This window comes from Schistocerca piceifrons, chromosome 1 (assembly GCF_021461385.2).
Source record: "Schistocerca piceifrons isolate TAMUIC-IGC-003096 chromosome 1, iqSchPice1.1, whole genome shotgun sequence".
NCBI lineage: Eukaryota > Metazoa > Arthropoda > Insecta > Orthoptera > Acrididae > Schistocerca > Schistocerca piceifrons.
Genome location: NC_060138.1, coordinates 877750051 through 877776796, shown reverse-complemented (window position 1 = coordinate 877776796; position 26746 = coordinate 877750051).

Below are 26746 nucleotides of genomic sequence, written 5' to 3'. Positions count from 1 at the left end.
CGCGTTCTTATGGAGAAGATGAGGTGAAATGATTAGGACAACATATACTCTTAGTGCCCGAGCGAAGAAAATTTCCGACCTGGCCGGGAAATGAACCCGGCAGCTCACTATCTAAGGCAGCGTCGCTAAGCACTAGACCACGAGCTGCGGACATTTCTCGAGTTATCTACTGCCTTTAAGCTTCGAATTCGTTTTACTTATGACACCTTGTCCTGACTTAATTATTTCCTTCTTTGTTATATTTCTTTTGTTTTCTTGTAAACTCCTCTCAACACTTTTACTTAAATCATTTTCTCACTGCCTTGGACAATTCCCACTTCGTCTTAGTCTGACATGGACCCTAGGTTGATTCAACAATGCACAGATGTCTTTTTGTTCTCGTGTAAATGCGTACTTCTATCGTTGCCGGAGCCATTCGGTAGCTGAGGATGGATGATCTCTTAGACTGAATGGTGCAGCTTCCCTGACATGGAAATAGGTAATCGAAAAGCGGGATGTCTATACTGAAAAACTGTAAAGTGAAACGGCAAAATATATAAATATGTATTAAACCACGAAATTGAGTGCTTTGGTTATGAAATGACCCTTGTGCTTTCATACGCAGTCTAATGCAGACATCGGTGTACTCACACCAAATGTCTTTCCTACCACCTGCACTCCTCACTAGTTGCACCACTTGCACTTTCACCTTCCTGAAACATTCTCCGAATAGTACTCTCTACCACCACTCTTCAAAACAGACCCTAAGGACAAACATTTGACCACCTCTGACCTACCTATCATTTTCGACCGGTTCTCCATTGCTTTTGTCCAGTAAATGTTGCCCAGCTTAGTTCTGAATATTTATCTTGTAGTTCTCTTCCTAAAGCTGTATTGTGTGGTGGAAAGAGACCACTCTTCAGCTAAATAGTAAAGTGATATGCTGTTTTTTCTCTCTCACACAACTTCAGATGCCTTTCTACTATCAGACATTTTTACTATGTGATTATGACTCAAGCTAAGCGCAGGACTCGCTGTTAATAGTGTTGTAACACGCAACCGCACCTACATCTTCAACTTCCGTATCAACTGCTTTGTAATTTCCCGTTTAATTATTTTGGATAGACTATGAAGCTCATGTCAAGACAAACTTACTTACAGTTTGACGAAGTATCTGGCAGGTGTTTACAGAAATATAAATTGTAGTGCAAAGACCAGATATGTGAAGGAATCATTTGAGCTTTATGGCTATTGAAGTTTTGCTTGGGTGGTTTTCTGAAATCTTTTAAAATTTCGACACGAAAAGAAATAAACTAACGAATTAACAGTTCCCATTAGACCATTTTTTAACAAGGAAGAGGTGAGCTGTGATTTCGTTCAGAGAGACCATTCCTGCCTTCTTTGGAAATAAATTTCGAATACATTTGAAATAAATTTGGATAGTGGACACAGATTTCAACCCTACTTCCCAAGAATACGAGTACCCTGTCTTTGACGCTGAACTACAGTGCGGTCACTATAATGTTGCAGTCGCCCACTGGTATAAAGAAACGAGAACTTTGGGGAGAGGGGTCGTGCAGGGGAACACCCGGTCTCTGTCTCGCAGGGTTGCCAGCCTGCGTCCGTGTTCTGTGCTATTGCGTAGGTAGAACTGACATAATGATCATAGGAATCGCCGATCCCTTTTGATGTAACAGTCGTACTCGAACCCACTCATAGGCCAGAACTAGTCTCATCTCTCATTTCAAAATAAGAAAAGAAAATAACGAACCGTGCACAAACCAAAATAAAGTGTAGTACACAAAACATTCGGTAACGATTACAGTGCAATTGTTTGCTGGGGTTGACAGTGTGGCAGTTCGGGCCCGATCTCTACTAGTATCTTACACAACTAGAGTTCAAAACATATTCCACCTAAAACTAAAACGACGAATTGTGAACATAGTGCTTCGCACGTTTACACAGTTTTGATGATTTTTAACTTATCTTGCATTTCTCTTGCTGAAGTTCTTATTTTAACAGCACTTAAGCTAACTAGTAATGAGCATTTCATTAGGCAGTTGTTGCACCGCAACTTAACTGTTGCCAATCAGTTATGGAACGAAGCCAAGCGCCGCAAACAGAATTGATGACGATGCGTGGCATCCCTAATCAGTGTTCACGATTGGAACAGAAACGACTTCATTACGCGATTCAGTTTTTATATTTACACTATTAGTTGAATAAAAAATATCTTACAGGCCTTATTAAACAGTAATGAGTTCTTGGTGGAAACAATTATTTCGCAGCGGACACACCTAGCTTTGAGTGCATATCTGATCAGGCAAAACTGTGTTTGTGCATTTCTAACAAAGGTTGCAGGACTTAATGGCGTCATATCAAGTCTGTTTTTCAGTATGGACTGGTGATTATGGTAAAGGACAAGGTTATATCAAGTACAAAGATGCTTGAAGATTTCATGTCTTCTTTTATATTACTAATAACATTTAAACTCAAATAAGATTCTTCAGGCCGTTGCAGCTTCTCTTTTTACTAAATCAGAGTAGCAAATATTGAGTTCCTTCAAGTTTAAAATATAAAGTATAGTGATAACGTTCATAGCAAATGTTAGTGAAACATGGCCTCATATCTGTGTGGCCTCATATCTAGTCTGAACATAACTATAATACATTCAAGTGTTATTCGAGGCTGTCGCAGAATCCTTTCGTAATTTAGTATGTTAAAGTCCACTCAGATAACTCAACATAATTTCCAACGACGATATGGTATGCTGCTGTTTCCTCGCTCAACGGTAGCGTCACAATAGATCAGAGATTCTCAACCTTTCCCTCTGACGGGACACTTTGAGAATCCTGGTACTATCATGCAACTGAACGCGGCTCGTGGTCTTGAGGTAGTGTTCTCTCTTCCCACGCAGGAGGTCCCGGGTTCTATTCCTGGCGGGGTCAGAGATTTTCTCTGCCTCGAGATGACTGGGTGTTGTGTGTCTTTCATCATCATTTCATCGTCATTCACTCTCAAGTCGCCGTAGTGGCGTTAAAGAACTTGTGGAGCGGCGGCCGAACCGCCCCGCGAGGGGTCTCCCGGCCATCAATGCCATACGCTCATTATTATGATTATCATGCAACAGCTTGTTTATTTTGAAAGTTTGGAGGAATTTTAAAAAACGAGAAAAACTTGTTTTTTAAGCACGTTCTTCAATTTTAAATCATAAATAATAACACAGAAATCATAATAAATTTTAAAAATTAATTATTATCGTCAAAATCACAAAAAGCGCCATGTTATTAATAATTTTTCTCGGAGCATTTATTCACTTCCTGTGGAACACAATTTGGGAAACTCTGCAGTAGATGTAAGTTTTCAGTCTAGGTAAGTACACCACGTAAGTGACCATGTACGAAAAAGACAAATACGAAGTCAACAGGTTATTTACAGAGAAGTGTCTGAAATAACTGCGAAGTGACACTATCGGCAGATATTTGGCACTTACATTCTTCCCGTCAAAACCGATTAATATATTTATGAAAGATGCGCTTCATATGAAATACATTATGCATTCACTGATGACCGGGATATCGTTCCCCGTTTATGTATGTTGAGGTGATACGGAAGACAAAGAGATACAATATATAAAATATAATACACATATAGCCAATACACAGGATTTTCCTCACTTTATCTACATTAGCATGATTACTCTGCAATTCACAGTTAAGTGTCTGGCTGAAGGTTCATCGGACCACTTTCAGTCTGTTGCTCTACCTTTCCGCTCTAGAACAGACCGCAGGAAAAGTGAACACTTAAATCTTTCCGTGTGAGCTGTGATTTGTCGTATTTATTACGATGATCATTTCTTCCTATGTAGGTTGGCGACAATAAAATATTTTTACATTCAGAGCAGAAAATTGGCGACTGAAATTTCGTGAAAAGATCTCGCCGCAACGAGAAACGTTTTTGTTTTAATTATTATCATTCCAAATTATTTATTATATCCGTGACAGTCTCCTATTTTGTGATACTACAAAACAAGCTACCCTTCTTCGAACTGGTGCGGATCCCACACCGTGCACCAGCACTCAAGAAGAGGATGAACAAGCACAATAAAAGTAAGCTCTTTAGTAGACCTGTTACATTTTCCAGGTGTTCTGCCAATATATCTTAGTCTTTGGTTTGCTTTCCCCACGACATTATCTATGTGTTCCAATTTAACTTGTTCGTAATAGTTGTTATTTAATTGAAATGACAGTCTCTAGATTTGTGTGATTTATCGTGCAACCGAAATTTAGCGGATTCCTTTAAGTAGCGATGTGGATGATCTGATACGATTCGTTATTTACGCTCAACTGCCAATTTTCGCACCTTATAGGCATTTATCTAGACCATTTTGCAGTTGGTTGTGAACTTCTGATGACTTTACACATTACTGTTTGAGGTAACTACAACGCCATGAAATGTAATGTGCAAATGGCATCAGAGTTACGAGACATTCAAAGCAACGTTTGCAAACTTTCCTGTCGTCTGTCCTCGAGTTTACGTGATGTCGTGGGAAATTCCAAATGCCGCCGACTCCAGAAACCCCGCACTCTTAGCGATGTGCAGCAGGCGAACAATTTAAGCGGCGTGTTAGTCCGCACATTTACAGCGAAGTTTTTACTGGAGGACCCAGATTAATCCTCCCACTGCTACACTTTCTTAAATACTTTCATTTTTTACCCCTAAATGTAGAATGGTATCCTACAGCAATGCCTCACTGGAGAATCAGCGGCTTTGCAATCCAAGCACCACACAAGCTAGCAGTAGGGCTTGAGCAGCGTCAGTTGAGAATATTTTGGAGGGGGTTCCAGTTCTGGAGTTTGCCTTGCAATCAAGGGAAACCTCAGGAAAACGTTGGTCATAAACGGGAGATAGGAATTACAGGGTGTACCAAAAAGAGTCATCCGATTTGGCATGTCTATATTTCTGAAACTAATAAACATATACAATGAATTTTGTTTTTTGATGAACGGGAAACTCAAAAAGTTTTTTCATACGTTTTCATAGGTATTCAATATTCCCCCCCAAGAGATGCACAGCATATGTCAATGCGGTATTCAAATAAATCTCAAACTGCAGCGAGCATGTCTTTGAATTAGAGCTTTCACAGCTGCTGTTATGCGATGTCTCAGTTCATTCATTGTTGTTGGTAACGGAGACACATGAACGGAGTCTTTTATAAACTCTCACAATAAATAATCAGATACAGTCAGGTCCGGTGATGCTGGAGGCTAGTGATGTAAGGCTGAATCATTTGGTCCAGTGCGACTGATCCATCGTTCAGTAATCCTTTGATTTAAAAATTCCCACACTTCCAGATGCCAGTGTGGCGGTGCCCCATCTTGATGGTAAATGAAGTCGTTCGAATCAGTCTCCAACTGTGAGAAACTAAAGTTTTCAAGCATATCGCGATATTTTCTTCCAGTAACAGTGTTCTCAGCAAAGAAAAGTGGACCGTACACCTTTTCCAGTGAAACTGCGCAAAACACATTAAATTTTGGACAGTCTCTCTCATATTGTACATCTTGATGTAGTTGTTTCGTACCCATATTCTCACATTATGACGGTTTACCTTTCCATTTAAATGGAATGCTGTCTCGTCCCTAAACACTAAACATGGAAGAAAACTGTCATCCTCCATCGTGCTAAGAACGAAATTACAGAACTCCACACGTTGTTGTTTGTCACCTTCGCGAAGACCTTGCAGTAGCTGAATTTTATGTGGTTTTATGTGTAAACGTCGACGCAACACACGGCAGAAGGACATCAGGGACATGTTGAGTGATCGAGCTGCACGGCGAACAGATTTCTGCGGACTCCTTGTGAAACTATGGCGCATGCCTTGGACGTCAGTGTCAGACATTCGGGGATGGCACGGTGATTTGCCTTTACACAAACAACAAGTTTCTCGGAACTGTTCATACCATCGTGCTGTAGGAGGATCCACACCTCACCTAGTACGGAAGTCGCGGTGAACAGTTGCTGCTGACCCGCACTGAGCAAAACATAGAACACAAAACGCTTTCTGTTGTCCCGACACCATTTTTAGTAGAACTGAAGTGGCCGCAAACTGCTACCTTGCAGGAACCAAGTATATCTCGAGAGTTTGCCCTTTTCATCAGTGCGTTGTTCACGCACATATCGCAAATAAGAAAATAGTTATGATTTTTTAAATCGATTGATTTTTTTAAGAGACCCTGTATTATCAGCTGATTTGTGGAAAATATGTCCCAGACACAGCAAAGTCGATGACTTGTTCGACTTGTGTAGTGTATCTACGCCAACACTGCTCTGCTACACTAACAAATCAGTTTAAATAAGTGTCGCCAGCCTCACTGTCGCCTGCAAGAAGGTGTTGAATTTCTCCTTACTAGACAGTCAACTATCAAAGCCCTGTAGCTACCTAAGATTCCGCAATGTGGCCACAGTACTGGAAATGGCACAGCTAACAGTTCACACACTGTTTCCACCTGGTTTAAAGAAACTTCCGCCAATAACACTGCTCAATATCCATTTTGCATCTGGGATATGATATATCATTTCGTATGTATTTTGGTATCTAAAATCCGAATCACCTTCCAAAATGTTCTAACACGTAAGATTTTAGAGTTTTTACATACTGTTGTAGCTTCTTTTCCGTATTTCGATGTTTACAGCTGTTTTGTTTAGATGTCTAATTTTTTAACTTTTTTATATAGAATTGCTAAACGATATACAAATCGTCACTAGATGACAGGTGTGATAAAGAAACGGCAAACAAAAAAAAGGACATCGTTGTCAAATTTTTCGAATACTAAAGAAGATTCAAGTTGAAAATATGTTGTGAACTATTTTAGAACTTTTATTGGTGTCGTACCCTTATGTATATATTAAAGAGAATTGAATTTCAAAGTTCTGAATACGTATCACTTATTCGTTTTAATTCTGTCAGTCTACGCCATTAATGGTTTGGATTTTGCTGTGTATTTAGAAAATGTGACTTGATATGGAAAATTTGATTTGACCAGAGAATTCAGCGCCCCAAAATTAAATAAATCCACCTATTTACAAGCCAGATGCAGCCAAAAAGTTTAACTTTACTGACTTTCGTAATCTGCACCTAGAACAAGACAGGATATAGATCAGATTTAATAGATAAAAATCCAACAAAAATTGCAGCACTCAGCTAGAAAACTGGAAACTCCCTAAGCATAATTCCACACCCACGTACGAGACAACATTTCGAACGCTTGTGGGTTTTTCGTATTGGATAGATAACCTCGTTGATTAAGAAGAACAACAATCTCCGGACTTCAGAAATGATAACCACCTTCAAGTATCACCTCCGTCCCTGAACCACTCAACGAAACTACTTAAACACTGAGGCCATTTGGCCAGTCAGCTTCAGTAGCCGAATGGTCACCTCCTGCCCCCATTCATTGTATGCTCTTGCAAAATAGTACATCATGCCAGATTTTCACAAGTTCCTCTCCAATGGGTGCTGGAAAACATGTGCTGTCATGGGAAAAACACAAGCCCTTAAGCCAGTCTCGTAGCCCTTAATCACAACCCACTGAGAAGGATTTCAGGACGACCGTCCAGTCACCTCCATAGCGAACAATATGCTCAGTCACCTGGACACTGGAAACCAACTCTATGGCCCACAACAGAAAACAAGACGAGCACACAAATGTGGCCAAGCTATGATGATGCAGTTTGACAAGAAAGTTATTAGAATTACCCAGTGACAGCGATTTCGTGGTATGAGCAGCGTTTTCTGAGCGGTATTCTTTGGGGTATATATTAGACAGATACACTCCTGGAAATGGAAAAAAGAACACATTGACACCGGTGTGTCAGACCCACCATACTTGCTCCGGACACTGCGAGAGGGCTGTACAAGCAATGATCACACGCACGGCACAGCGGACACACCAGGAACCGCGGTGTTGGCCGTCGAATGGCGCTAGCTGCGCAGCATTTGTGCACCGCCGCCGTCAGTGTCAGCCAGTTCGCCGTGGCATACGGAGCTCCATCGCAGTCTTTAACACTGGTAGCATGCCGCGACAGCATGGACGTGAACCGTATGTGCAGTTGACGGACTTTGAGCGAGGGCGTATGGTGGGCATGCGGGAGGCCGGGTGGACGTACCGCCGAATTGCTCAACACGTGGGGCGTGAGGTCTCCACAGTACATCGATGTTGTCGCCAGTGGTCGGCGGAAGGTGCACGTGCCCGTCGACCTGGGACCGGACCGCAGCAACGCACGGATGCACGCCAAGACCGTAGGATCCTACGCAGTGACGTAGGGGACCGCACCGCCACTTCCCAGCAAATTAGGGACACTGTTGCTCCTGGGGTATCGGCGAGGACCATTCGCAACCGTCTCCATGAAGCTGGGCTACGGTCCCGCACACAGTTAGGCCGTCTTCCGCTCACGCCCCAACATCGTGCAGCCCGCCTCCAGTGGTGTCGCGACAGGCGTGAATGGAGGGACGAATGGAGACGTGTCGTCTTCAGCGATGAGAGTCGTTTCTGCCTTGGTGCCAATGACGGTCGTATGCGTGTTTGGCGCCGTGCAGGTGAGCGCCACAATCAGGACTGCATACGACCGAGGCACACAGGGCCAACACCCGGCATCATGGTGTGGGGAGCGATCTCCTACACTGGCCGTACACCACTGGCGATCGTCGAGGGGACACTGAATAGTGCACGGTACATCCAAACCGTCATCGAACCCATCGTTCTACCATTCCTAGACCGGCAAGGGAACTTGCTGTTCCAACAGGACAATGCATGTATCCCGTGCTACCCAACGTGCTCTAGAAGGTGTAAGTCAACTACCCTGGCCAGCAAGATCTCCGGATCTGTCCCCCATTGAGCATGTTTGGGACTGGATGAAGCGTCGTCTCACGCGGTCTGCACGTCCAGCACGAACGCTGGTCCAACTGAGGCGCCAGGTGGAAATGGCATGGCAAGCCGTTCCACAGGACTACATCCAGCATCTCTACGATCGTCTCCACGGGAGAATAGCAGCCTGCATTGCTGCGAAAGGTGGATATACACTGTACTAGTGCCGACATTGTGCATGCTCTGTTGCCTGTGTCTATGTGCCTGTGGTTCTGTCAGTGTGATCATGTGATGTATCTGACCCCAGGAATGTGTCAATAAAGTTTCCCCTTCCTGGGACAATGAATTCACGGTGTTCTTATTTCAATTTCCAGGAGTGTATAAAAGGGTGTTAGGGTGTTCAACGTTCTGTATCATTGTCTGGCTGTAGTAAACACTGTACGAAAAATCGCTGTCCCTCGTTGACATCGCTTCTCACATTATGGCCACATTTAAAAGTTTGAACAAAATCTAGTGATCGGTCTTCCTGAACGGTTGTCATGTCATGAAATTATAGCCCGAACTGTGTGTGTGTAAGAAGCAGACCAAAGTGACTTGCAGGATATAAATAATATAAAAAATAATAATATGCCTCTGCGTGTGAGGATGAGAATACAGATCAGATGATCAATAATATTTCAAAGTATTAAGATTAAACAATATTATTCCCTCACACATGTCTGGCGTGGAAACAATGCCACTGGTGGGTGACGTCGTACGTTTGCTAAGTATTTTTGCGTAAACATATGAAATATCGGGCTTCTTGTAGTAAAATTGACGTGAAGATTGACTTATGGTTCTTTTATGCTAGGATTTCATAATTTTCCATCAGATTGCACAATAACGTCTGCCATGGTGCAGCCGCTTGCATCATTATTAACACTACTAAAATGAAAGAAAGCCATAGAGATTAATAAAATATATGTTCAAGAAATCACATAAATTATGGATAGACACTTACACATAAATAATAATTGTTGCTTGGCAGTATACTAATATAAATGAGCACTTCTATGCCCCTCTTTAAATCTATGTTTAGTATGTAACAAAAGTCTGGAGTTACGGAGCAATGACAAAACGCGTCCGTACAGAAACAGATTATCTCACCACTCTAAGCAGCACGAGAGGAGAAAAAGCTGAAGCACAATATTAAAACATTTGCTGTTTTTTCACCGCAACTACATATTGTTTACCGATAGCGCTTCATATCATGTCTTTGACAGCGCGAAAAAATTATACTATTGCTTCCGCGTGCAGATGAGCCCTTAAAAGCAGTCGTAAACTTACCGTTACACCAGAAGATGTGACGTAACACTGAGTAAGGAAGACAGCGTCGGTATGACTCTGACTCACCGTAGAAGTTCAGCTGTAGTGTCGGAGGATTGTTACAGATGCTACCAGGGTCTACAGTTCGTAAGCGCGATAGACACCATTGCTAGTAGGGCACAGACTTCTTTTTCAAACCAGTAACTCTGACAGCTGCAACGGGTGCGTAATACAGACAGCGGGATGCCTATAGTAAGCAGAGCGTCTTTTCCAATGATTATTTCTTTTTGTTGGTCTACTCAGATGGTCAAATTGGTGTGAGATACTACAGAGGTGAACGACATCCCATCATTGGACATAATGGGCGATCCAAGATGCTCCGAATGGTCATCTTGATGACGCGCCCTTCATTCAACAAATTGTTTCAGTAAGAGTAGGAAATCAGATATTGGCAACGTGAAGAATTATCTTTCGAGGAAATATTTAAATATTGTTTGCTTCAATGTCACAGCCGATAGCTGAGGGGGCTGCTCTGAGGGGGTCGGGGATCAATTCTCACAGTCTGTCCCGTCACGGAAATTTCCTTTAGTGACAGGACTGAAACGGGGTGCTCTCGGCTTCGTGGGGTCGGTTAAGAAAGAGATAGAGCCGCTCCAAGGTTCAGAAAGCTGACAACGGCTGGGAGACCGGCGTGCAGACTCCGTGCACCTCCATACTATACCTGAATGATGCCATCTGTAGAGGGAGACACGGTGGCCAGGCAGTATCGCACGGCATTCAGGACAGTATCGCTAAGTCCATTACTTAGTTTCAATGCCGCGTAAGTAGAGCACGGAAGCATGACGAAATAGTGAACCTGGACATGGAGCACTGACACTAGTGTTGAAAAGACAAACATAATCGGAAGAGGTTAAAAAAACAGCTAATCAGTTTCAATCCAAAGGTTTATTTAGCCCTTAACCCATGTTTCGATATTTCTAAAAATATCTTCCTCACAGTGGAGTTTGTTACATCACATAGAGGAAAATTGCATTAGCTGAAGCCGAACGGCTCTTGTCATATGTTTTGAAAAATCATAGTCAATAAAATGGTGAAATCAGTGAAAGATCACAAATCACTATCAATGGGCGTCTTAGATTACCCCACAAATGGAAACGGTGTCATCTGTATAGTCCAGCAGCCTTCTCTCCTACAAACAGGAACATAATACAATGATAACGAAAGGCGTTACGTTATCCCTTTAATGTGTCAGATAACTTTGTGTTTGCATTGTGAGCAGAGTTCCTTACAACAGTATGCAAAGACCCTATTCAGAATCTGTTTTGCAGGCCAGAAGACATGAACGCCTTGAAACAGGCCAGACACAGATAGTCGTACCAGTAGCGTTGTGTGTGTTACTGTACAAAGGATCAAGACAAGGTCTCGGTGATGGCTCCGATGGCAGAAAATGTTCCTCGTAGACCAGCAGAAGGTCGATTAGCGGAGCGATACCTTTTCCTTTAAATGGTGGTCGATATAATGCCTCTTCGCTCAGCCCAGAACTGAACGGTGAATGTAGGTTTATAAGGGACTCTCCCACTTACAAAAACTCGGAATATAGTTTTAGGATTAAAGAACTAGCAGTGGTAGTAGAGTATATTAATGATAAAAGTCAAATTCGTGATGGATCTAACTAACAAAGGTTGTATTATGAATTCTACACTCTACAGTGAAACAGGAAAACTATAGCAGAAACATTTATTTGTTCGAGAAAATGCAATACATACAAACACAATAAGGAACAACTAAAAGGCATTACATGTTACCTTTTACTTTATGCTTCGAGTTTTGTTGCCTTTCTAATTGCCAAATAACGACGAAAATCTGCTTTTCTCCCTCGATGGAGTTAATCGTTTCATTGTTAAAGTAGTTTCATCAAAAGAAGCTTTGTTAATAATTCAAGTTCTTGTTTATACACAAAATACGTTTTTTCTTTGTAAAGGTATCTCAGAATCACAAATAATTTTTCTCTTTCAAATACTGAGTCTCTATAGCGGAGAACACTCCAAGAAACAGATCCTCATCAACCTTCACAGTATGTTACGAAAACAACAAAAGCAGTAAACTAAACTTGAAGAAGACGCAAGCGCATAAAAAAGTAAACGCAGCGAAAATAATAAATTAAGATCATAACAGATGACGTCAACTTGGAAACTGTCTTCTACCCGTGAATCCACGACGGTGACACTCTGTTCGGTCTCGTTCCATTGGCGGGCAATGTGAACGCCATCATTTTAAATGCTTTGTTGAACTTTTTGACGTACATTTCGGTAACTTTTACACTAGATACACAGTCACCTTCCCCTGCCGCTGGGTTTTATGCAACCCGAAATCCCTTCTAGTTCCGTGCGCAAACTGTTAGTTCTACAGAAAAAATAAACAGGAGCTTCTTGTCGGAAATCCGATTTACTTGAATTTTGTATTGGGATACATTTTCGCTGGTGGCCACGGTCTTCAAGTTATTGAAGAAAAACGCGTTTGAAGGTCACTTTTATACGTTTTTCTTGAATACCGTAGGCATGCTTTACCTTCACATTATAGCGTTCCCGCGGTGTATCGAGAGTGAGACAAGGCCTGTCTATGCAGCTGCTAGCTGTATCTTCTCCAATGGCGATCGTGGCAATCAGTCGTGATCACTGAAAAAGAACATTGCAAGACGTTCCGACGTACGGCCCGAAAAGCGTACAAAGTCAGATTTACTACCGAAGGGGTGGCGAAGTGGCAGGCGCCGGTTCCTGTAACTTCGACATCCTGCAGCGTCGTTGGTTCCTATCCTCGATTTGTTCCTTAAGACATCCTCTACAGCCCCTCAAAGTTTGTCGCAACATGTCTGGGACACAGTATACACTGCAAAGTAGAACACTTCGCCAGGTGTATTCATTGTTGTGTAAAAGTTTGTGGTGGGTTTTGCTAGTTGTACTAAGTCGTAAAAATTTTGTTCTTCGTAATACACTTTTGAGTTCGAATCAATGTATCTCTGATAATTTTTAATTGTTTGTTACGTCTACGTGATTACTTTGCTATTCACAACAAAGTGCCTGCCAGAGGGTTCAATGAACCACCTTCAAGCTGTCTCTCTACCGTTCCACTCTCGAACGACACGCGGAAAAAACGAGCACTTAAATTTTTCTGTGCGAGCCCTGATTTCTCTTATTTTATCGTGATGATCATTTCTCCTTATGTAGATGGATGCCAACAGAATGTTTACGCAATCGGAGGAGAGACCTGGTGACTGAAATTTCATGAGAAGATCTCTTCGCAATGAAAAACGCCTTTGTTGTAATGATTGCCATTCCAATTTACGTATCTTGTCTGCGGCACTGTCTCCACTGTTTTGCGATAATTCAAAACGAGCTGCCCTTCTTTGTACTTTTTCGATGTCATCCGTCAGTCCCACCTGATGCGAATCCCAAACCGCACAGCAGTACTCCACAATAGGGCGGACAAGTGTGGTGTAAGCAGTCTCTTTAGTAAACCTGTTGCACCTTCTAAGTGTTCTGCCAATGAATCGCAGTCTTTGGTTTGCTCTGCCCTCAATTTTATCTATGTGATAATTCCAATTTAGGTTTTTTGTAATTTAAATCCCTAAGTATTTAGCTGAATTTACAGCCTTCAGATTTGTGTGACTTATCGCGTAATCGAACTTTTTATGATTTCCTTTAGTACTCATGTGAATAACTTCACACTTTTCTTTATTCAGGGTCAATTTCCACTTTCCGCACCATACAGATATCTTATCTAAATCATTTTGCAATTCGTTTTGGTCATTTGATGACTTTACAAGACGACAAATGACTGCATCATATCTAAACAACTTAAGACGGCTACTCAGATTGTCTCCTATGTCGTTAATTTAGATCAAGAACAATAGAGGACCATATAACACTTCCTTGGGGAACGCCGGATATTAATTCTGTCTTACTCGATGATTTTCCGTCTATTACTACGAACTGTGACCTTTCTGACAGGAAATCACGAATCTAGTCGCACAACTGAGGCGATACTCCGTAGGCACGCAGTTTGGTTAGAAGATGCTTGCGAGGAACGGTGTCGAAAACCTTCTGGAAATCTAAAAATATGGAATCAATTTGACATCCTCTGTAGATAGCACTTACTACTTCATGAGTATAAAGAGCCAGTTGAATTTCACAAGAACGATATTTTCTGAAAGCGTGCTGACTATGTGTCAATAAATCATTTTCTCCGAGGTACTTCATAATGTTCTAATACAGTATATGTCTCAAAACCCAACTGCAAATCGACTTTAGTGATATAGGCCTGTAATTCAGCGGATTACTCCTGCTTCCCTTTGTGGGTATTGGTGTGGCTTGAGCAATTTTCCAGTCTTTAGGTACGGATTTTTCTGTGAGCGAGTGGTTGTATATAATTGCTAAATATGGAGCTATTTTATCAGCATACTCTGAGAGGAACCTGACTGGTATACTATCTAGACCAGAGGCCTTGCCTTTATTAAGTGATTTAAGCCGCTTTGTTCCACCGAGGATATCTACTTCTATGTTTCTCGTCTTGGCAGTTGTTCTTGATTGTAATTCATGAATATTTACTTCGTCTTCTTTGGTGAAGGAGTTTCGGAAAACCGTGTTTAATAACTCTGCTTTAGTGGCACTGTCATCAGTGACTTCACCGTTGTTATCGCGCAGTGAAGGTATTGATTGCGTCTTGGCACTGGTGTGCTTGATGTATGACCAGGATCTCTTTGGGTTTTCTGCCAGATTTCGAGACAGAATTTCGTTGTGGAAATTGTCAAAAGCATCTCGCATTGAAGTACGCGCCATATTTCGAACTTCCGTAAAACTTTGCCGATCTTGGGGATTTTGCGTTCTTTTAAAATTGACATGCTTTTTTCGTTGCTTCTGCAATAACGATCTGACCCGTTTTGTGTACCATGGGGGATCAATACAATCACTTATTAATTTATGGGGTATATATCTCCCAATTGCTGTCGATACTATCTCTTGGAAAACATTCCGCCGGCCGGTGTGGCCGAGCGGTTCTAGGCGCCACAGTCTGGACCCGCGCGACCGCGACGGTCGCAGGTTCGAATCCTGCCTCGGGCATGGATGTGTGTGTGATGTCCTTAGGTTAGCTAGGTTTAAGTAGTTTTAAGTTCTAGGAGACTGATGACCTCAGAAGTTAAGTCCCATAGTGCTCAGAGCCATCTGAACTTTTGAAAACATTCCACATCTGTTCTACACTTACATGATCAGATCGGACGGAGTGAAGACTGTCTCTCAAAAGGGCGTTAAGAGCATTTTTATCAGCTTTTTTTAAATAGATATATTTTACGTTTCTTTTTGATGGTTGTAGGTGTTACGGTATTCAGCCTAGCAGCAACTGCCTTGTGGTCGTGAATCCCTGTATTCGTCACAATACTCACTATTTGTCCAGGATTATTTGTTGCTAAAAGGTCAAGTATGCTTTCACAACCATTTACGGTTCGAGATGCGCTCATGAACTAATTGTTCAAAATAATTTTCTGAGAAAGCATTCATTACTATTTCGGATGACGTTTTATGCCTGCCTCCGGCTTTAAACGTATAATTTTTCCAGCGTATCGTGGGTAGATTGAAGTCACCACCGATTACAATTTTATGAGCGGGGTACTTATTTGAAATAAGACTCAAGTTTTCTTTGAACTGTTCAACAACTACATCTTCTGAGTCGTTCGATTGTCAGGTATAACCTCTACCCATACTATTTCACACGAACTATCTACTTCAATTTCGCTACAAGGCCAACTACTCTGACAGCAATAAATATTCCACCACCAACTGTATTTAATCTATCCTTTCTGAACACTGTTAGGTCGATTGAATAAATTTCGGCTGAACTTATTTCCGGCTTTAGCCAGCCCTCTGTACCTACAACTATTTGAGCTTCAGTGCTTTCTATAAGGGCTTAGAGCTCTGGTTTACAACTACAATACCAATCGTTTCTACAACTACCTTACTATATTTTACCTGCCCACTTTTAGACGGACGTCCCTTCTATGGTTTTATTAGACCCTTTAACCTAAAAAACCGCCCAGTCCTTTCACCACAGCCGCCGCTACCCCTGTAGCCGCCTCCTGTGTGTAGTGGACTCCTGACCTATTAAGCGGAACCCGGAAACCCTCCACCAGATGGTGCAAGTCAAGGAATCTGCAGCCCACACGGTCACAGAACTGCCTGAGCCTCTGATTCAGACCCTCCACTCGGCTCTGCACCAAAGGACCACAGTCGGATCTATCGACGATGCTGCAGTTGGTGAGCTCCGCCTTAATCTCGGAAGCAAGACTGGCAGTCTTTACCATTTCCGCTAGCCGCCCGAAACCAGACAGGAACTGCTCCGATCCACAGCGTTCCCCAAGAAAGTGTTATAGGCCCTCTACTGTTCCTCATCTATATTAACGACGATCTGAGTAGCCGTCTTAGATTGTTTGCAGATAATTCTGTCATTTACCGTCTTGTAAAGTCATCAAATGACCAAAACGAATTGCAAAATGATTTAGATAAGATATCTGTGTGGTGCGAAAAGTGGAAATTAACCCTGAATAAAGAAAAGTGTGAAGTTATTCACATGAGTAGTGAAAGAAATCATAAAAATTTCGATTACGCGGTGAGACACACAAATCTGAAGGCTGTAAATTCAACTAGGCTATGTACTTTAGGGATTACAATTACAAATACCCTAAATTGGAACGATAATGTAGCTAATGTTATGGGTAGAGCCAACCAAGGATTGTGATTGACTGGCAGAACACTTAGAAGGTGCAACAGGTCTACTAAAGAGACTGCTTTCACCACGCTTGTCCGCCCTATTCTGGAGTACTGCTGCGCGGTGTGGGATCCGCATCAGGTGGGAATGGCGAATGACATCGAAAAACTACAAAGAAGGGTAGCTCGTTTTGTATTATCGCGAAATAGGGGAGATAGTGTCATAGACATGATACGTGAATAGGGGTGGCAATCATTAAAAAAAAAACGTTTTTTGTTGCGACGGGATCTTCTCATGAAATTTCAATCACCAGGTCTCTCCTCCGATTGCGTAAACATTCTGTTGGCATCCACCTACGTAGGGAGAAATGATCATCACGATAAAATAAGAGAAATCAGGGCTCGCACAGAAAAATTTAAGTGCTCATTTTTCCCGCGTACCGTTAGAGAGTGGAACGGTAGAGAGACAGCTTGAAGGTGGTTCATTGAACCCTCTTCCAGACACTTTATTGTGAATAGCAGAGTAAACACAGGTGCATAACGTCCTAGATGGTAATGCTATCGAAATACCCTTCACGCGACAGCCACACTATCAACCTGCTTGTAAAACACTCTCACAGCGCTATCAGGTTCCGCACCACAACACAGCTGCAGGATTACTAAATAACAACGCGTTCACGATATACATAGGTTCCGACCAGCTACCAGCACTATAGTGTTGACAACACTAACGTTCAAAATTTTCGTTTCTCTGTTCCACTTTGTATTTTCAATGAAAATCTGTTCATGTAAAAATTTTCTTCTATTTACACTTTAACAAATTTTGACTAGATTCAGACGACCTCACCCTATTGTGAACACTATGGGCTGTTGGTCCTTCAGCCGGCCGGAGTAGCCGTGCGGTTCTAGGCGCTGCAGTCTGGAGCCGAGCGACCGCTGCGGTCTCAGGTTCGAATCCTGCCTCGGGCATGGATGTGTGTGATGTCCTTAGGTTAGTTAGGTTTAACTAGTTCTAAGTTCTAGGCGACTGATGACCTCAGAAGTTAAGTCGCATAGTGCTCAGAGCCATTTTTTTTTTTTTTTTGTTGGTCTTCAAGTGGTTCATGGTGTGGGTTCCTGTAGTCATGTCCTAGTTCATGAACCACGGGCAACGTATGAGTGGCCAAGTAAGTGGTCCCGACAGTCGGGATACCAGTTACTTTGGAATAAGGCTGGGCATCTCGGACATATTCTGAGTCGTGGTCACCTTTGTGCTCATACGGCAAAGACTACCAAATCCACCGGTTAGTCCCTCAGCCGTTAGGGGCAAGTAAGGCTAGCAACCTGCTTCCCTGGTACTTTAAATATGATGCTGGCAATAATCAGAGCAAACTGCCTCGGACCTTTGGAGGTGACGAAGTCCCACCTCTAACTGACAAACCAGGGACTCCTAAGATACGACTTGGCAAACAAATGGTAATGAGATGGGGAGCTATTAATTTCAATGGGGGCTACTCTGGGAAGAAGGTAGAGCTGGCAGAGGCTGCAAGTAAGATGGGGCTGGACGTTTTAGCTGTTAGTGACATTCGGGTAAGGGGTGAGAAAGAAGAGGAAGTGGGAGAATACAAGGTCTACCTGTCACGAGTCAAAGCAGGAATAGCACAATGGGGTGTAGGGCTTTACATCAGGAAAGAAATTGAACCCAGCGTAGTTGCAATAAGGTATGTAAACGAACGACTGATGTGGATAGATTTGACAGTGTCTAGCAAGAAAATTAGGATTGTGTCAGAATATTCGCATTGTGAAGGGACAGATCAAGATAAGATGTATAGTTTTTATGAGGCACTCAGTGATGTAGTTGTTAGAGTAAAGGACAAGGACAGTGTTCTGCTCATGGGTGATTTTAACGCCAGGATTGGAAATCGAACAGAAGGGTATGAAAAGGTTATGGGTAAATTTGGAGAGGATATGGAGGCCAACAGGAACGGGAAACAACTCTTGGATTTCTGTGCCAGTATGGGCTTAGTAATCACAAACTACTTTTTTAAACATAAGAACATTCACCGGTATACTTGGGAAGGCAGGGGAACCAGATCTGTCATTGACTATATAATAACAGATCAGGAATTCAGGAAGGCTGTGAGGGACACACGTGTATTCAGGGGATTCTTTGATGACACTGAGCATTCTTTAATCTGCAGTGAAATTGGGATTGTGAGGCCGAAAGTGCAGGAGGTCAGGTCCATATGTAGGAGGATAAGAGTGGAGAAACTTCAGGATAAGGAAATCAGGCACAAGTACATAACAGCGATCTCAGAAAGGTACCAGTTAGTTGAATGTAGTCAATTACAGTCATTGGAAAAGGAATGGACAAGGTACAGGGACACAGTACTAGAAGTGGCTAAAGAATGTCTTGGAACAGTAGTGTGTAAAAGTAGGATGAAGCAAACAGCTTGGTGGAATGATACAGTCATGGCAGCCTGTAAAAGGAAAAAGAAGGCGTATCAAAAATGGCTACATACCCGAACCCAGGTAGATAGAGAAAGTTATGCTGAAGAAAGAAACAAAGCCAAACAGATAATTGCAGCATCGAAGAACAAATCGTGGGAAGACTTTGGAAACAGGTTGGAGACTATGGGTCAAGCTGCTGGAAAACCATTCTGGAGTGTAATTAGCAGTCTTCGAAAGGGAGGTAAGAAGGAAATGACAAGTATTTTGGACAGGTCAGGAAAACTGCTGGTGAATCCTGTGGATGCCTTGGGCAGATGGAGGGAATATTTTGAAGAGTTGCTCAATGTAGGTGAAGATGCGATCAGTAATGTTTCAGATTTCGAGGTAGAATGGGATAGGAATGATGATGGAAATAGGATCACATTTGAGGAAGTGAAAAAAATGGTCAATAGATTGCAGTGCAATAAAGCGGCTGGGGTGGATGAAATTAAATCGGAACTCATCAAATACAGTGGAATGTCAGGTCTTAAATGGCTACACAGGATAATTGAAATGGCCTGGGAGTCGGGACAGGTTCCATCAGACAGGACAAAAGCAGTAATCACACCAATCTTTAAACATGGAAACAGAAAAGATTGTAACAACTACAGAGGTATCTCTTTAATCAGCGTTGTGGGTAAAATCTTCGCAGGTATTGTTGAAAGGAAAGTGCGAGTATTAGTTGAGGACCAATTGGATGAAAATCAGTGTGGGTTTAGGCCTCTTAGAGGTTGTCAGGACCAGATCTTTAGCTTACGGCAAATAATGGAGAAGTGTTATGAGTGGAACAGGGAATTGTATCTATGCTTTATAGATCTAGAAAAGGCATATGACCGGGTTCCTAGGAGGAAGTTATTGTCTGTTCTACAAGATTATGGAATAGGAGGCAATCTTTTGCAAGCAATTAAAGGACTTTACATGGATAGTCAGGCAGCAGTTAGAGTTGACGGTAAATTGAGTTCATGGTTCAGAGTAGTTTCAGGGGTAATACAAGGCTGCAACCTGTCTCCACTGTTGTTCATATTATTTATGGATCATATGTTGAAAACAATAGACTGGCTGGGTGAGATTAAGATATGTGAACACAAAATAAGCAGTCTTGCATATGCGGATGACTTAGTTGTGATGGCAGATTCGATTGAAAGTTTACAAAGTAATATTTCAGAGCTAGATCAGAAATGTAAGGACTATGGTATGAAGATTAGCATCTCCAAAACGAAAGTAATGTCAGTGGGAAAGAAATATAAACGGATTGAGTGCCAAATAGGAGGAACAAAGTTAGAACAGGTGGACGGTTTCAAGTACTTAGGATGCATATTCTCACAGGCTGGCAACATAGTGAAAGAACTGGAAGCGAGGTGTAGCAAAGCTAATGCAGTGAGCGCTCAGCTACGATCTACTCTCTTCTGCAAGAAGGAAGTCAGTACCGTCAGTACCGTCAGCACCGTTCAATCTTTCGACCAACTTTGTTGTATGGGAGCGAAGGCTGGGTGGATTCACGTTACCTTATCAACAAGGTTGAGGTTACGGATATGAAAGTAGCTAGGATGATTGCAGGTACTAGTAGATGGGAACAATGGCAGGAGGGTGTCCACAATGAGGAAACCAAAGAAAAACTGGGAATGAACTCTATAGATGTAGCAGTCAGGGCGAACAGGCTTAGATGGTGGGGTCATGTTACACGCATGAGAGAAGCAAGGTTACCCAAGAGACTCATGGATTCAGCAGTAGAGGGTAGGAGGAGTCGGGGCAGACCGAGGAGAAGGTACCTGGATTCGGTTAAGAATGATTTTGAAGTAATAGGTTTAACATCAGAAGAGGCACCAATGTTAGCACTGAATAGGGGATCATGGAGGAACTGTATAAGGGGGGCTATGCTCCAGACTGAACGCTGAAAGGCATAATCAGTCTTAAATGATGATGATGATTATGATGATGATGATGGTCCTTCACTACTATTGGGGTTACGCCCGAAGCTACCTTTACGTCTAAAGATTCCTTTCCGTTGAGAACGACATACTGTGTTCTGTTTGCTAGAAACTTTTCAGACAATCACCTAGTCGATATGATATTTCGTACGGTCGTATTTTATTCACTAGGCAACAGTGCAGTGCTATTATCAAATCCTTTTCCGAAGTCAAGCACACAGGCTATTGACGTGGTCATCGGTTACTGCTGGCTTCTCATTGTTGTGGACGAACAGAATAAGTTTCACACGGCCGTTGTTTGCGGGATCCATGTGAATCCTACACAGGACGCTTTCGGTCTCCAGAAAGTTCATAATTCTGGAGCATAAAACTTGTTCCAGAGTTTTAAGCAAACTGTTGTCACTGAAATACCATAGGTCATAGTTGTGCGTGAGTCTCTGACGAACTTTACAGTAAACTGAAGTGGTCTGTTCGTTACCAGTTACGTGGAATGCTTCGATTCTCCAACAATCAACGATAGACTGTTGCCAGAAAAGGAGCAAGTTCTTTAGCATACTCTGTCTAGAATCGTATACGTATCCCATCATGTAGACCTATCTAGTTTCGAGCGATTTCAGTTGATGCTCTATCATGTTCTAACCTATTTCGTTTTTCTCTTTGTTTTGTCTTCTTCCGACGTTTGAAAAGTACGAACTTCCTTGGTAAAAAAAAGTAGGAAAACGGAATTTAGTACTTTGCCCTGTCATCTTCTGTTTCGGTAGTTGCAGCGACTAGTTAGATGCCTTTGGTCCTTTTCCTTACTTAATGTAAGACCAAAACCTCTTAGGATTTTTTTAGATCTAAAGTTCCATCGCTCTGGCCTCATACGGCTGAATTGGGACCGACCGACCGCCGTGTCATCCTAAGCAAACGGCCTCACTTGCTTGAGGTACGGAGGGGCGTGGGGTCAACACACTGCTCTCCCGGCCGTTGTCGGTTTTGCAGACCTTGGAGCCGCTATTTCTCAGACAAGCAGCTCTTCAATTAGCAATACGAGGCTGAGGGGACACCGTTCAAATGGTTCAAATGGCTCTGAGCACTATGGGACTCAACTGCTGAGGTCATTAGTCCCCTAGAACTTAGAACTAGTTAAACCTAACTAACCTAAGGACATCACAAACATCCATGCCCGAGGCAGGATTCGAACCTGCGACCGTAGCGCTCTTGCGGTTCCAGACTGCAGCGCCTTTAACAGCACGGCCACTTCGGCCGGCGGACACCGTTCCATTCCTCCCAGGAAGGAAAAGTCGCAGGCAGTACCGGTAATTGAACTCGGGTCCTCCGCATGCGGTTATCTAGGCTGATCAATAAGCTACGATACGGACTTTTCTTAGATCGGAGCATACAATTTTATTTTTGAATTGGTTGGATGCTTCACTCACGGCTCTACGTATATTCGTTTATGCGTTGGGTTTAGCCTCCATTGTCATCTACGGTGAAGTTCTCTTTGCTTTCGGAGTAATTTTCTAACGCGGCTGTTGAAGGACAGTGACTCTGCCCCACGTATTACAACTCTGTTCGTCACCATAGCTGTCCTCGGGCGTACTATATAATATTCATAGAGTTTTTCTACTTGTAACAATGGCCTTGCCGCAGTGGATACACCGGTTCCCGTGAGATCACCGAAGTTAAGCGCTGTCGGGCGTGGTCGGCACTTGGATGGGTGACAATCCAGGCTGCCATGCGCTGTTGCCATTTTTCGGTTCAAAATGGCTCTGAGCACTATGGGACTTAACATATGTGGTCATCAGTCCCCTAGAACTTAGAACTACGTAAACCTAACTAACCTAAGGACATCACACACATCCATGCCCGAGGCAGGATTCGAACCTGCGACCGTAGCGGTCACGCGGTTCCAGACTGAAGCGCCTTTAACCGCACGGCCACACCGGCCGGCGCCATTTTTCGGGATGCACTCAGCCTCGTGATGCCAATTGAGGAGCTACTCGACCGAATAGTAGCGGCTTCGGTCAAGAATGCCGTCATAACGACCAGGGGAGCGGTGCGCTGACTCCACGGCCCTCCTATCCACGTCCTCCACTGAGGATGACACGGCGGTCGGATGGTCCCGGTAGGCCACTCGTGGCCTGAAGACGGAGTGCTTTTTCTACTTGTAAGAGGGGCATTCAACAAGTAATTGAAAGCAATTTTTCTTGGCCAGTTTCGATTGAAAAATGTGTATTTTGTTGTGGGACATCGTGGAATATTCCCGCTTCATTTCGTATAGTTTCATGAAATTCCGACGGTTGGCGGCGATATGCGTAGCCTTAAAAACGGTGTCTGTGACGGAGGTGTATTTAAAGCAGAGAGGTGTCACTGCGTTTCTTTTGGCGAAAAGTCAGAGAATTACAGATATTCTCAGACGTTTGCAGAATGTCTACGAAGACATGGCAGTGAGAAAAAGCATGGTGAGTCGTTGGGTGAGGCGTTTGTCATCATCGAAACAAGGCCGCACAAACCAGTCCGAGCTCCCACGTGCCGGCCGGCCGCACACAGGAGTCTCTCCTGCAATGCAGTAACGTGCGGACACTCCCATTCGAGGTGATCGATGGATCACAATCAAATAACACGCTGCACAGCTGGACGTCTTTGTCGGTAGTGCTGACAGACTCGTCCACTAGTTGGGGTACTCAAAGGTGTGTGGCCGCCGGGTTCCTCGCCGCCTAACAGAAGAGCATAAAGAGCAACGAAGGACGATCTGTGTGCAAGTGCTTGGACGTAAAGAGATTGATCGTGGTAATTTTTTGTCGAACATAGTCATAAGCGATGAAACATGGGCTTATCACTCCGAACCGGAAACAAAACGGCAACCCATGGAGTGGGGCCACACCAACGCCCCTCCGAAAAAAAAGTTCAAAGCTGCACCCTCAGCCTGAAAAGTCATAGGCGAAGCTCTTCTGGGACTCTGAAGGGGTTATTAAGTTTGATGTCTTCTTTCATGGTGCAACGATCAACTCAGAAGTGTATTGTACTACCCTCAGGAAATTGAAGGAAATGACTTCTCCGTGATCGTCGCTACAAAAATGTAAATGAACTTCTCCTTCTCCACGACAACACGCAAGGCCTTACACAAGTCTGTGCACCCGACAGGAGCTCACAAAAGTTCAAAAACGGTTCAAATAGCTCTAAGCATTATGAGACTTAACATCTGAGGTCATCAGTCCCCTAGAACTTAGAACTAGTTAAACCTAACTAACCTAAGGACATCACTCACATCCATGCCCGAGGCAGGACTCGAACCTGCGACCGCAGCAGCAGCGCAGTTCCGGACTGAAGCGCCTACAACCGCTCGGCCACAGCGGACAGCGCAAACGTTCAGAAGACTGTTCTTCCTGATCCACCATACAGTTCGGATCTCGCACATTCCGACTTCCATCTGTCTGGCCCAATGTCGGATGCACTGGCGGGAAGCTGTACGTGGATGATGGCGAAGTTACTGATGTAACAAGACGTTGCCTCGGGCGTAGACCAGTAGGTTCTTACCACACGGAAATGAAGGCCCTCCCAGTAAGGTGGCGTAAGGCCGTCGCATTGAACGGAGATTATGTTGAAAAATAGGGTCTTGTAGCTATTAAGATTGGGGATAATATGGAGCATTGGAGTCCTGAATAAAACCAACCTGTCTCAAGAAAATCATGTGTTGTATTGCTTATTGAACGCCCCTCATCGTAAACATTTTCAGTCTCATAGTTGAACGCTTGATGTTGACCGCTCAGGTAATCTGAAATCCATACCTTGTCGCAACTGCTAAGCATAAATATCTTTTTATCTTTCATAACATTCCTATTGACACTCGTTTTATTGTAAAACAGATCCCATCACTTATTTCTTGCTCTCCATTAAGTGAATCGAAATGTTCGGGCCTGTTTTCCAGAACGATATCTAAGACGTTACTCCTACAAGTCGGTTTCGCAGTAAATGCCCACAGAAATTTTCAGATAAGGTATTTAGAATAATACTTCACGAACCTACCACCCGTCCTGATCTCCTGTCTTCCAGTCTATAGCTGATAAGATGAAAGCTACCCCTAATACTACAAATACGGTCAGGAAGTTTGTGCGCGCCTTACCAGACGAAAAATCCAGACCGGTTGTTGTCGGTGAGCTCAGTGAGGAGGTAGACGGGCACCATGGACACGGCCGAGCATACGACCATCTTGAGCAGCTTCGGCTGCAGCAGAGACGCCAGCAGTTGGTGGAACTCGCCGCTCTCCTGCGGCGGGTCCATCTGTAACTGGATGTCCGTTTAAGTCCTCAGTCACTCCACAGAATTAAGTAGTAGCAGGACAACACACAAAATATCGAAATCGTCTTCAACTGAAATCCACAAAATCATTTTCTTATTTTATGTAACACACTGATTTAAACTGAGGTCACAAAAGTCATGGGTTAGTGATATGCACAGGGTGTTACAAAAAGGTACGGCCAAACTTCCAGGAAACATTCCTCACACACAAAGAAAGAAAATATATTATGTGGACATGTGTCCGGAAACGCTTACCTTCCATGTTAGAGCTCATTTTATTACTTCTATTCAAATCACATTAATCATGGAATGGAAACACACAGCAACAGAATGTACCAGCGTGACTTCCAACACTTTGTTACAGGAAATGTTCAAAATGTCCTCCGTTAGCGAGGATACATGCATCCACCTTCCGTTGCATGGAATCCCTGATGGGCTGATGCACCCCTGGAGAATGGCGTATTGTATCACAGCCGTCCACAATACGAGCACGAAGAGTCTCTACATTTGGTACCGGGGTTGCGTAGACAAGAGCTTTCAAACGCCCCCATAAATTAAAGAGGATTGAGGTCAGGAGAGCGTGGAGGCCATGTAATTGGTCCGCCTCTACCAATCCACCGGTCACCGAATCCGTTGTTGAGAAGCGTACGAACACTTCGACTGAAATGTGCAGGAGCTCCATCGTGCATGAACCACATGTTGTGTCGTAAAGGCACATGTTCTAGCAGCACAGGTAGAGTATCCCGTATGAAATCATGATAACGTGCTCCATTGAGGGCAGGTGGAAGAACGTGGGGCCCAATCAAGACATCACCAACAATGCCTGCCCAAAAGTTCACAGAAAATCTGTGTTGATGACGTGATTGGACAACTGCGTGCCGATTCTCGTCAGTGATTGTGAAAATTTACAATTTGATCACGTTGGAATGAAGCCTCATCCGAAAAGAGAACATTTGCACTGAAATGAGGATTGACACATTGTTCGATGAACCATTCGTTACCCGTGGAGGCCAATCAGCTGCTGATAGTGCCCGCACACGCTGTACATGGTACGGAAACAACTGGTTCTCCCGTAGCACTCTCCATACAGTGACGTGGTCAACGTTACCTTGCACAACAGCAACTTCTCTGACGCTGACATTAGGGTTATCGTCAACTGCAC